This window comes from Suncus etruscus, chromosome 1, assembly GCF_024139225.1.
Source record: "Suncus etruscus isolate mSunEtr1 chromosome 1, mSunEtr1.pri.cur, whole genome shotgun sequence".
Taxonomy (NCBI): Eukaryota; Metazoa; Chordata; class Mammalia; order Eulipotyphla; family Soricidae; genus Suncus; species Suncus etruscus.
Genome location: NC_064848.1, coordinates 167,532,202 through 167,544,301, shown reverse-complemented (window position 1 = coordinate 167,544,301; position 12,100 = coordinate 167,532,202). Strand labels below are relative to the sequence as shown.

The 12,100-nt window shown below is 41.2% G+C and overlaps 1 non-coding gene across 1 annotated transcript; it reads right to left on the bottom strand.

Annotated features, from left to right (window-relative positions):
- Window positions 1–1,478: 1,478 nt before the first annotated feature.
- Window positions 1,479–1,585, bottom strand: LOC125996054 (U6 spliceosomal RNA). Its single transcript, XR_007491207.1, has one exon. It is a non-coding gene; the product is annotated as a U6 spliceosomal RNA (small nuclear RNA).
- Window positions 1,586–12,100: the final 10,515 nt, after the last annotated feature.

Sequence of the window (12,100 nt, the reverse complement as noted above, 5' to 3'; positions counted from 1 at the left end):
ACTTAAAACAACCTGCAATGTGAACAGGTCAGAAACTCTTGCAATATCATGCATAGGGAAAATCAGTTAATCATTCAAGGGCAAAATGGCAGTGGAATAGTATGAAAAGCAGGCCTTTTGCTAGTGTCAGCAGTCCACAGTGGATTCCTCAATCATGCTTTACCAGCCCTCTAGATGAAAAAGTGAACCTATATCCCTAAATCTAATAGTCTTACTCTGACATTATGGTCAAAACCACACATCCTTCTCATTCCAGATTCTCATTGCATTTTGCAATGAAATTCTTATCTTCCCTGCTTTGCCTAAATATCAAAATGCCAGTTCCCTTTTTAGTCATCAGCGTCTGCTGCTCATGCTCATTTTGTGCAAGATATTTTTTCCAGTTCCTCTTTTTTTCTTTCTCTCATTTTATTTTGATCTCCTCAAGAACTTGTCACCATCTGCACTGTGGTAGTTTTGGTTACAATGGACATGTTGAAGAATGGCATCACTTTTTCCAGGAGTAATATGAGTTCATAGTTCTAGGAAAAAGAAAAGCAGAAAAGCATTTTTTTTTCACCTCAAGTTGCACCTGGCCAGATGGGTCTCCCATTTTGCTGAAAGCTACTGGAGACTTAGATACTTGGTGTGGTGGGGAGTGGGGGACAGAAATCAAGAGACTCATCAGAATCAATATATCACCTTACCTTTGCTCTGATCTTTTCTCCAAGACCAGGCCAAGTCCAGAGCTATCAGGTTATGAGACAACTCTGCTGCGAGTGGGTGTAGTACAGGTGCATCAGTTGGTTGACTTGAGTATTACTTCTTTAGACTAAGCAAAGAAAGGCACCCAGGAGATCATGGCACTCAAACTAGATCATGCACTTAAACCAGGAGGAGATCAGGCACTTCAATCAAGTTTTTCAGATTAAAGTTCCCCAAACACAAGTAAGTAGTGACTTGCTAAAGGTCACACACCAAATTAATGAACAGGACTTGGGTGGAAGTTTTGGTCTTTGGCTTCATTTTTTGGGAAGGAGAATTTTCTCTATTCAAGGCTCTTGGGGCATTCAACATTTCCTCGGAGTATTTGAAAAATCACTGAACATGAGTTCTCTTATAATCCTCTCACTTGTCTCTCTTGTTTTTTATCTTATTTTTGGTTATTTGGGGACCACACCTGGCAGTACACAAGGTCGACTCCTGGTTCTTTGCTCAGGGATCACTCCTGCTGGTGCTTTAAAGGACTCTGGTGCTGAGGATCCAACTAGGATCATCCATATACAATGCAAGTGATCTTTCCACCAGCCCTTACCTTTGATCTTTAACCTGGAAGTAGTTACTTGCTCTTCAAGTCTATGTTCTTCCTGAAACACATCTTGCTTGCTTATCTCTGTTTCTTTGTTTTTCCCCACTCTGGAAAAGTCTGTGCTTTCTTTCGAAGACATTTCCCCTTTTCCTTTCTTTTCACATATTTCTTTTTTTTTTTTCAGCCACACAAAAATATGGAACACTTCACGAATTTGCATGTCATCCTTGCGCAGGGACCATGCTAATCTTCTCTGTATTGTTCCAATTTTAGTATATGTGCTGCCGAAGAGAGCACCTTTCACATCTTTCTAAGCAAATTTTGTGCAATAAAAACTACCTTGCTTCTCTATATAAATAAGTGAGCTGCAAGTGGGGAAGGTATCTTTACACTCTGACCTCTCATTACAGGTATAATTCCAACCATCTGAAAAACTGAGGCAGGAAACTCAGGCATGGACATATTAGCATTGGTCATTCTCTATTCCAAAACTGTGAGAACATGGGCCTATACTCATCCAGGTGAAAACTCTCTCTCTGAGGTCACCAAATGTTCAGTTCCCACTGAATATCACCTTGCCTGTTCTGATCACTGTAATAACAGTTATAATGCTTAGAGGCACATGTTTTATAGGTGACCAGGTTTATTTGCCTATTACCCTTCATTTCTCATCCCCACTCTTGAGCAAGAAATTGCTATCAGATTGCCATTCTATTTTCCCATTTTTACAGATGATAATTTATGTCTTTGAGATGTGAGACACATTCAGATAGCAAATGAGAAAACAGAACTCTGACTTCCCTATTTCTGATTTCCTCACACACATTCATAATTCTTCAGTTCTTGTGACTAGTCCCTCCAACCAAATTCCAGCAGTCTTGTACAGATGCCTCACTGAGGTCCCGTGATGAAGCGACTGAATCAATCCACAAATTCTGGTGGTTTCACTGCCTGGTCTTCCTCCAAGCCACAGGCATCAGTCCTATGAAGAAATTCTGATTGTGTCCCTGGGGAGCCCTACAGACAAATCATCAGGAGCAGATAGGAGAAGGGTCTTTCTTGTAAGAGCCATTGTCCATTTCCGAGCATCGTCACCCCCTGGGGCTTTGTCGTCCCCCCCCCCAAAGACATGCTGGGCTGGGAAATGAGCCAATGAGAGGCCCAGAGGAGAATGTATTACTACTCTATTCATGCTTTCACTGATCCTCTCATCCTTTCACAGAAACTTCTTTTGTCCTCTCCAGGTGCTAGAGAGGTCCATGACTTCCAGAAGCTGTATTCAGTTCATCTGGAAGTTATCCTGTATTCTTCTGGCAACCCATATGTAAGCCCCCTCTTCCTCATCCTCACTGGCATTCAATTTATTGGGGGTTCTTCAAATGTTTCTCATGGATATCCCAAGGCTGTAAGCTGGGATTTTACCCATCATTGTCAAAAACCATTCTCCATCTTGAGGACCAAAACCCAAGATGTCTGTCCAATTGTGTCTTTCACTCCAGCATCATCACGGTGTGTCTGAGCTCAAAACAAACTCCAAGCCTCTTGGCAGAATACTGGGGACTTAATTATGCTTCGCCCCTCCCCAGCATCAACTGTCCTCTCTATCCAAGAAACTCTGGCTCCAGAAAAGCCAAATTAGATGCATAGACCACCCTTCCCTTCTTCCACCTGGGACACATTTTGAGTTATTTACACAAGGTATTTCCTTTTCTGGTGTATCTTAACCTTTTCTACCAGATCAACTTTTACTCATCCTACAAAACCCATCTTCTGAGGTCTATTCTTCCTGGAAACTATGAAAGAAAAAGATCCCCTTCATACACATTGATTAAACCAAAATGAGTGTCTGTTTTATTGCATTAATTTTATTTATTGATTTATTCATATTGTTTGTTCCCCAAATTTATGTGTCAACTTTATAGTATATTGGTCCCTAATAATTAAAAAAACAAGAGAGTACTGACTAATTTTTAATAGGAAATTCCAAAAAGAGAATTTATGAATTCTCTACTTCTAAGCAGCTTCAATAATGCAGCCAATTGGCTCAGCTTCGTGGGTGGTTGGAACTCAGAAGAAAGGAATGTCTCTGAGTCTGATTTGTGAGTGAACAATAATATTCCTTTCAATCCCACAGATGCTACAGGATGCAAGAACATATGTTAGTCACAGTAATTGGGAAAATCCAAAACTGTAACTTTCACTCATAACATCTCTTTGTCTCTACTCTGTGGTCAGGTTTCAGCCCTGAGACTTGCTATGCTTTTCAAGAAGGTGCAAAGTGACATAGCTATAGCTAAGAGAACAGGCACAACATATAGGTGCCTTGCAGAATCCCAAATCTGGGTTCCACACACCTGACACCATTTTTTTTTTGCACTCTTGGTTTCCACTTTTATTTTATTTTTAGACATCAATTACTTAAAGACCATGTATTACATAATACATTTGTTCCCAGGTAAGTGGGGGCAAAAAATTTTTTTAAAAAATGAGAAAAGGGGGGCCGGGTGGTGGCGCTGGAGGTAAGGTGCCTGCCTTACCTGCACTAGCCTAGGAGACGGACCGTGGTTCGATCCCCCGGCGTCCCATATGGTCCCCCAAGCCAGGAGCGACTTCTGAGCGCATAGCCAGGAGTAACCCCTGAGTGTCACCGGGTGTGGCCCAAAAACCAAAAAAAAAAAAAAATGAGTAAAGGGCCTGGAGAGATACCACAGTGGCGTTTGCCTTGCAAGCAGCCGATTCAGGACCAAAGGTGGTTGGTTCGAATCCCGGTGTCCCATATGGTCCCCCGTGCCTGCCAGGAGCTATTTCTGAGCAGACAGCCAGGAGTAACCCCTGAGCAACGCCGGGTGTGGCCCAAAAACAAAAAACAATAAATAAATAAAATAAAAAAATAAATTAAAAATGAGAAAGACAAAAAAAGAAAGTTTGATTTATATTTCTTTCGAGAATCACACAACTTAATTAATGTTTACATCTCTTGGAATCCATAGAAAACACCAAATTTTTCAACCAGCTTCTGTTTCTGAATCTATGCCTGCCACACACTCACTTTCATTGAAGATACATTTGGGCAGAGCACTGGGACTCACAGTAGGTTAACTTTCTAGTTTTTTATCTATTAGTGCCTTCCAAGCAGTGATCATATATCCTGGAAACCACTCCTGATATTCAACCAAAACAGATAGTTCAGTACTAGGGGGTGTGCCCGGTGCTGGTTAGACCTAGGGATGAAACCTAGGGCCTTGTGGTTACAATACTCCAGACCTCTGAAATATCTCCTTGGTCCTGATCTACCCTTTTCAATACTCTACAACAAGAAGGTCATTTCTGCTAGATGCTGTACAATATTAACTCTGGATTATAAATTCAGTCTCTTATAGGGCTAATAGAGAGTGTGCAATAGCTCATTATGCAAGCAAGTCTTCTGCTTTGGGGAAGCTCACTTTAAATTTGTCTAATAGCCAAAAAACTCAGGGATATTTATCATCCATGCTTTTTTACAAATAAAATACTGAGGAGGTAAAGTGGCATGTTGGAAGCCACACACTCATCTGGAGTCAGCATTGAAGTTAGGATTGTAGGTTTCTTAGTGTCCGTGTGTGGTCTTCGTGATGCTCTATGGCCTTGCTTCTTCTACCTTATCACCATCTGGGTGCATCATACTGACTCAGACAAATCCCGTGTTGCGGAAGCAGCTGACAGCTGTGGTTCCAAGTCAGGCCCAAATGTGCCTTTAACATTGGCAGTTTTGTCTGCCAGTCTCTTCTCCATATCCCCAATCTCAGATCCCAAAGCCCAAACTTGGTGCTCATGGGACTTTCTGTTCAACTGGCTTTGGGTTTAGTTGATGAAAAAATGTGGGAACAGAAGAGAAAAGTAGTTTATCCATAGTTTATATCAGGCCCTCATAGCTGAGATTCTAAGATGAAAAGAAGAACTCTAGGATCCAAACCCCTCATTCACCAGCTCTTCTTCCTACCCTAGAATTCTCACAGCTGCACTTGTCTCTCAGCTAGAGTTCAACCCCAGGTTTCATGCTATCTTTGCAATTTGTCCCAAACCTTTGTCTATCATGCTGATATGTGCTTCATGGGTCTCTCTACAAAAATAGTTTACAACTGCTATACATTTGCAGCCACAGTGGCTTGCCATAAATATAATGAAAACAGACAGACATTCCTTTGGGCTAGAGAGATAGTCCAGGTGATAAGAGACTTCCTTTGTGTGCAACCAATCTGGGTTTGATCTCTGACAGGCCATATTGTCCCTGAGCTCTGCCAGGAATCATCCCTAACCACCCTCAGGTGTTGTCTAACACCCTCTTCTCCCCTCCTCTTCAAAAAAACAAAAACAAAAAACAAACAAACAAACAAAAAAACAGACACTGCTTTTCCATTTAAACTTGTTGGAAAGAGAAACATTTCAGGCATGTGGAAGGGAAGTTGGCAAGCATTGAGGCTTTCATTCTGATTGCACCCAGAAAGATGAAAAGTAAAGGTGAAATTTTATTCTACCAAGAAATCATTTCTATATGATTTACATTTATCAGCAGTGACATGACGGACCAACAGGGGCCCTTTGACTTGAGTCCCTACCAGTGAGGCCAGCTAAGGGCATACACATGTTTGTGCATTGAGGGCAGCTGGAGGAGGGCCAGAACACCCAGGATCCTGCCAAGTCTTGGGGAAGTATGTTGCAGACAAGTTCTCTCAGGGCCTGGTAAAGGGATGAGGAAGACCAGGGGTTGGCTCACCTTCAAGGTCAGCCCTTGAGGACCTGGGGGAGGGAGCTGACTGCTGCTCCCCTAGTGGAACCTGGGAGATGAGGCCTTATTGTAGACCCTCCTCTAAGAGGAACAACTGTCTGCCAAAGAGGAGGGATTCATCTCAGAAACCACGCACAAGCTGGGAAACTTGACTACATGGGCAAAACATATGTTTTGCATGTGGAAGGCACAGGCCAGTTCCCTGGAACTTCATGATTCTCTGGGCACCACCAGAGTGACCCCTGTCTGCCAAGTCAGAAGTAGGCCTTAAGCACTTCAGAGTGTAGCCCCAAAACCAAACTGGAAAAAAATAAAATCACCTAACCTGTGCTGATAGAATAAGGAAGTAGGAAAGGGCACTGTAAGTATTTTTGGGATCAGGGTCAGTATCTCAGATATGGAGAAGCAAAAGCAGCTTGTAGGGGTGGCCCCTGCACCCTCACCTTGCCATGAACAGAGGCAGAATGTGACATGTGTGAGCACCTATAAACATCATGACTGGGGGTGAAATTTGTGAGTTTCTTCACAATTTGGGGTATTGGGAGTTACAGCAGGACTGAAGGACTGCAGCCTTGTCTGACACCAATATAATTCTTTCCACAGTTCACATCTCAGTCTCCAATGCTGAGTAAATTGAAATAATTATTGTCAGCCCTTAAAGGTATTTTAGTGCTGATTTTTTGGAGTCACATTTAGTGGTATTTGGGGGTTACTTCTGGTGTATAGCTTTTCAGAATAGCCTAAAGGCTTTCTGCTCAGATAGATTTCTAGATGCCCCCATCAAGTGCTTCTCTCCAGAGGGTTGTGGCTGAAATAGTTATTGCGGGTGGGAGAATGTGTGCAGATTGTGCTTGTGATAAAATATTGAAGACAGATTGAGTTATTGAAGTTATAGGGGGGAACTCCATCCACAGTATATAGTCTTTGAATTCTGTAATACTGCAGATGAATCCTATCTAAATTCATAGCCCACTCCCATGGGGTAGGAGACAGCCTAAATCAGCATCTGAAATCCACCCAAAGAAATAAGAAGCCTTCTGGAAGCTCATCTGGACAAGGCTAATGACAACTATCCTTACATTCCCCTCAAGGCCTAAAGATATGCCCTCAGTTGACCCTCTTCCCAAAGCCTAACCCTAACTTTGTTCAGATCTATAAATAAGATAGAGCCTCTGTTGACCAGCCCAGGGGGGAATTTAGCTATCATTCTGGAATCCATTGGTCTTTAAGCCACATTCTTCTTTTTAAAAATGTTCTCCCTGTTTTCTTTCTCCATCAAAATCTCTTTTTGTTGTGGTACAGACAAAATAGTTCCTTTGCAGAAATGAGTCTATCAACTTCCAACCTGCCAGATTGTAATCAATAAAACTCTTTCTCATCTTCACTCTGTTTTTGATGGAATGGCCCTCCAGTGATCAAAGAACTGTACCTTTGCAGTCTTACAATAACAATCTATGATCTCTGACTTTCAAGTTGTCTATAGTTTGATAACTAAAATAAACAAAATGGTTGCTTTCATTTGGACAGAGCATTACAGTTTGTGTATTTGCTTTTTGGCTATTTACTCTACATATGGTATATCCGAGCCATGCAGTAGAATTATAAAAGGGAACCAAACAGACAAAGAGGCTTTTGTTATGGAATTTATGCTGGAGTTGGTTGGCACTATTGTAGTATATAGAATGGACTGTGTTTTCCTGGATGTTGATTATGTATCAGTTTGGGCTAGAGCTATAGTACAGCTTGTAGGGTACTCAATGGGCCTACCTGAATTCAGTACCCAGAATCCCATCTAGTTCCTTGAGTTCCACCAGAAAAGATTCCTGAGCAGAATGCCATAAGTATCACTGGGGTGGCCCAAAAACTGCCCCCCCTAATAACAAAAACATAAAAAAAAACCCTACATATAAGTTACTATGCTAGGCATAGGAACCCAACAATTTCTTGAAGTTGACACCTTTACCAGTCCTTTATCCAGATTGAGAAGCATCCATATGACTAAAATTCAGATGACTTTCGCTAGGAGGGTTAGATAGTTGTTGATGAGTCTAGAAAGAACCCAAATCCTTGGCTCTGAACTGTACATATCCTGATAAGCAGTTATGGGACTGAATCTTGACATCTGTGTAGGATATTGAAGACAAAAAATAGCATTTCAAGAATGCCTAAGAGAAAGAAAGGACTCAGTGCTGGAATTAGATGAAAATTGCCAGTGGGAAAAGATAGACATGAATTGTGGAAGCTTGAATGTAACACCCACAGGTGTTGTTGATAGAAAGGTAGGGTCAGGTGGGAAGAGAATTATATATGATACCAAAGATTCAATTCCTTCAGTGATAGGAAACTATCAACACATTAAAAAGTGATGAGGACCAATTAATATCTCTTCCACAGGAATGTGGGAATACCCCATATAGTCATATCCAAAGGGGAACATGTTTAGTAACATTTGGTAGATATAATGAGCAATGTAATAAATAAGATGAGAAAAAGACCAGAGAGATAGTACTGAGGCTTACCTGAGCCTTGTCCATGGCTCATCCTAGTTAGATCCTCTGTATCATATATGATCCATATGATCCCATAAGCACTTCCAGGAGATACCTGAACACAGAGAAAGTCTTGGGCACTGCTGGATTTGTCTCCCCCCTAAAAGGAAATAAAGGGGTGAGAAAATTTGTTAGAAGTCTATAGTCATTCCTGGCCTCATTCCCAAATGAATAGTTAATCAGACATAGCTTCTCAAACTTTATAGTTTTAGTTGAATCCTAGGAAACTGGCTAAGATGAAGATTCTGATGAAATTGGTCTGAAACCTGAGGTTCCTTTTTTTTATAACAAGATCCCAGGTGACAGAGATGGTGTTTCTCAGGGATCACACCATATGGTACAAGATGAGGATAAGAAAGACAAGGTACAGAAGTACTTATAGCTTCCTAACCAATAGACAAATTGGTTCACGGAAGAGTTGGCTCTTGTTCAAAGCCACAGACACATTTTAGTCATAGTATGTTTTATGCCAAATGAAACAAAAGACAGACAGAATGTCCATTCACTTGGCATACAATTTACCTTCTTCCTGATATGTCAGTTGCTTACCATGAGAAAGACTTGAACATTAGTCACATTCAGAAAGGAAGGAAAAGGCAGTTTTCCATTTTTACCTTATGACCAAGAGGACTTTTTTAAAGGAACAGGGTAGCAGGTGAAGAGGATGAGCCCAAGACCCTTCCAATGTGCCTCTTTAAGTGCTTGTGTTGGTGGCAGTACCTTGGTGCCCTGGGTATGGGAGAGGTGAGGGAGGTGGTATTGAAGAAAGACTTGCTGGCAAGGAGCCATTTGCTTCTTTGTGTAAATTCTCTACATTTAGACATGGCTGTAGCCCAGGAACATCTTATTTCTACTGAGGAGAGTATGGTATATCTTGGGGTGGGGAAGTAGGTTGAAGGAGTCTGCTATGTAATCCAGCAAGGCTCTGAATACATTGCAAAATCTGGCATTGCAACACTCAGTTCTGGGATTTCCCACTTTCTCTGGCCAAATATGAATAAAAGAAGGAAGAAATATTGAGGCTCTGGGCTTAAAAACCCCATGAGACCAGCAAGAAATAGAGACAAAGGGGGGCTCCCTCTGTCCCCCTTTCCTGTCAGAAAAGTCTTATTTGTCATACTTTGCTCTGGCTTGTCCAGGAAGTAAGCAATGTCAATTTAAACCACAGAGAACTAACCTGAGGGTCCCAGTAACTGGGATGTTAGTGCAGACTATTGTAGATAAATCTCTAAACTCAGAACCACCTGGTACTTCTTAAAGGCATCCAAACCTTACTCTGGACCTAGGAGATCAGATTTTGGAGTGTGATGGTGGATCTTCCTTTGTGGGGGTTCCCAAGTGTGCTCAGGAGGCCAGGGTCATTCCCAAAAATATTTGGGCAGTCAAGACAGTAATTAAGTTAGAATCAGATAATGGGATAATGTTCAGGCTCTAGAATACAAGGGACTAGGGACTAGTACTAGGGTCAGGGATATGAATCCATTGTCAGGTGACAATGGGTCCACAAGTGTCTGCTCCATATCAACTGTCCCACAAATACTTTGGATATAGCAAAGACTTTTTCAACTCTCAGTCTTGCCTCTTGTGGCTTTTCTGCCTGCTCAGCACACTGCAGTTGGTGTGTGGAAGTATATGAAGACAGGGAGAGAATTCGGATGATGTAACAGATTTATTCTCATTCTATTTGTCAATCAACAGGTTTCAAATAGATATGAAAATCAAGTCCTCAAAACTTGGGACATTTGCAAACTCTGACAAGTTATATCTGCCCCTTGAGACTAAAGATATAGTAGAGTGGATAGGGTGTTTCCCTTGTACATAATTGACCCAGGTTAAATACCTGGCAACCTTTATGTTCTTGGAGCTGTACCTGTCATGACCCCTGTGCATTCCTGGGTGCAAAAAAAGTCACATCTACCTATGTATGAGGAAAGTCTGGACCTTATACTCTATCATACAGGTTCAATCGGGAGGCCTCAAACATTCTCCCAATGTGCTATCACTAAGAGGAGAAGTGACCTTGGGCTCCATTATTAGAGAATTGAGTGAGTAATGGGTGAATGAGAAACACTTTTCTCTCTGAGTTGGTCTGAAGAATCTGAAGATCTTGCACTGAGTAAAAAGGTGGGAGGGAGCATACTTTACCTTCAAAGGAGTGGAAATTGAGTGGTCAAAAGAACTAAGATCATTCATTTGAAGAATTTTAGGGAATCAGGTGGTTAAGCCTAAATGAAAAGAGGTTGCCCAGTTTCAATACACAGCAAACTTAAAATATAAATCGAAGAAAATAAAGACTCAAAGAATGGAACTGGAAGGCATAGGTTAAACTGGACTTTGACACATTGGTTCAGAAGAGTTTTAGTGAGTCACCATCCCTAAAATCCAAGTACAGTGAAGTACTTAAGATCATCAACCCTCTAGCAGCCTTGCCATGCAAGCATGTCACCATTGTTTATACTACAGGATTTGGAAGTCCAGCTTCATATACTCTGTATATGAGTATATATGTCTCTCTGCACCTACACTAAAGTTTCAGTGCCCTAACATAGTCATAAAGATGCCTCCCTCATTCTTCCCATTCCTATCCATCCCCTTTGGTGGCCACTAAAGTTAGTTTTGACACAGCATGACAATTCATTTTCTCTGATTATTTCTATTATATTTTGTATTTACATTTATATGATTATACATGTGAGTGAAACTATAATTGTCTTTCACTTCCTGACTGATTTCATTCAGCACAATTGCGTCCAGCTCCATTCACATTGATGCAAAAGACACAACTTAATTTTCTTAATAGTAGAGTAGAATCACATTGAGTATATACACCCCAGTTTTTTCCTTCAGTCATGTGTCAATAGACATTTAGTTTGAGTCTATGCTTTGAATATTGTGAATAGAGCTATTGTGCATAAAGCTAGCTTGGAGTGTGAATTTCCTTTCAATGATGTTTGCATAATTTCTGGATAAATGCCTGGGCTAAGCGATTGTGTAATAATTTCAGTTTCAGTTTCTTGTTTTGTTTTTTTAAGGAATATTGATGGAGAATTTAATGGAAGCCACTGAACATCTGCAACTTGTTCTGCAGATTAAATCAGTTTATTAACATTTCACAAAACTAGATAGAATCTGAAGGACTCTGAATATGCTTATGGAAAGTCTGAAAACACCCTGAGTGCTCACTTTTTTCTGCCCTTCAGGCACGAAACAAACTGGCAGTGAAGACATAAATGTTGATGTTAAAAATGTGATGTTAAAAATGTCCTAAATGATGCTGAAGCTATGTACTAGCATATACTCAAGAAGTGGCATATTCTTGGCATGTACTAGGCCTAACTTTGGTCCCCAGACAACCTCTTTCATCAATCACCACTGAGTATACCTACTCCTTGTGACCTCTCAGTACTACCAGGGTTGAGAATGGCACCATCAGTCTCCACTGCAGGACTGACTGTGGGTGTAAATGACCTCAGGTTCCCAGAGCACTTGTGGTGTGTG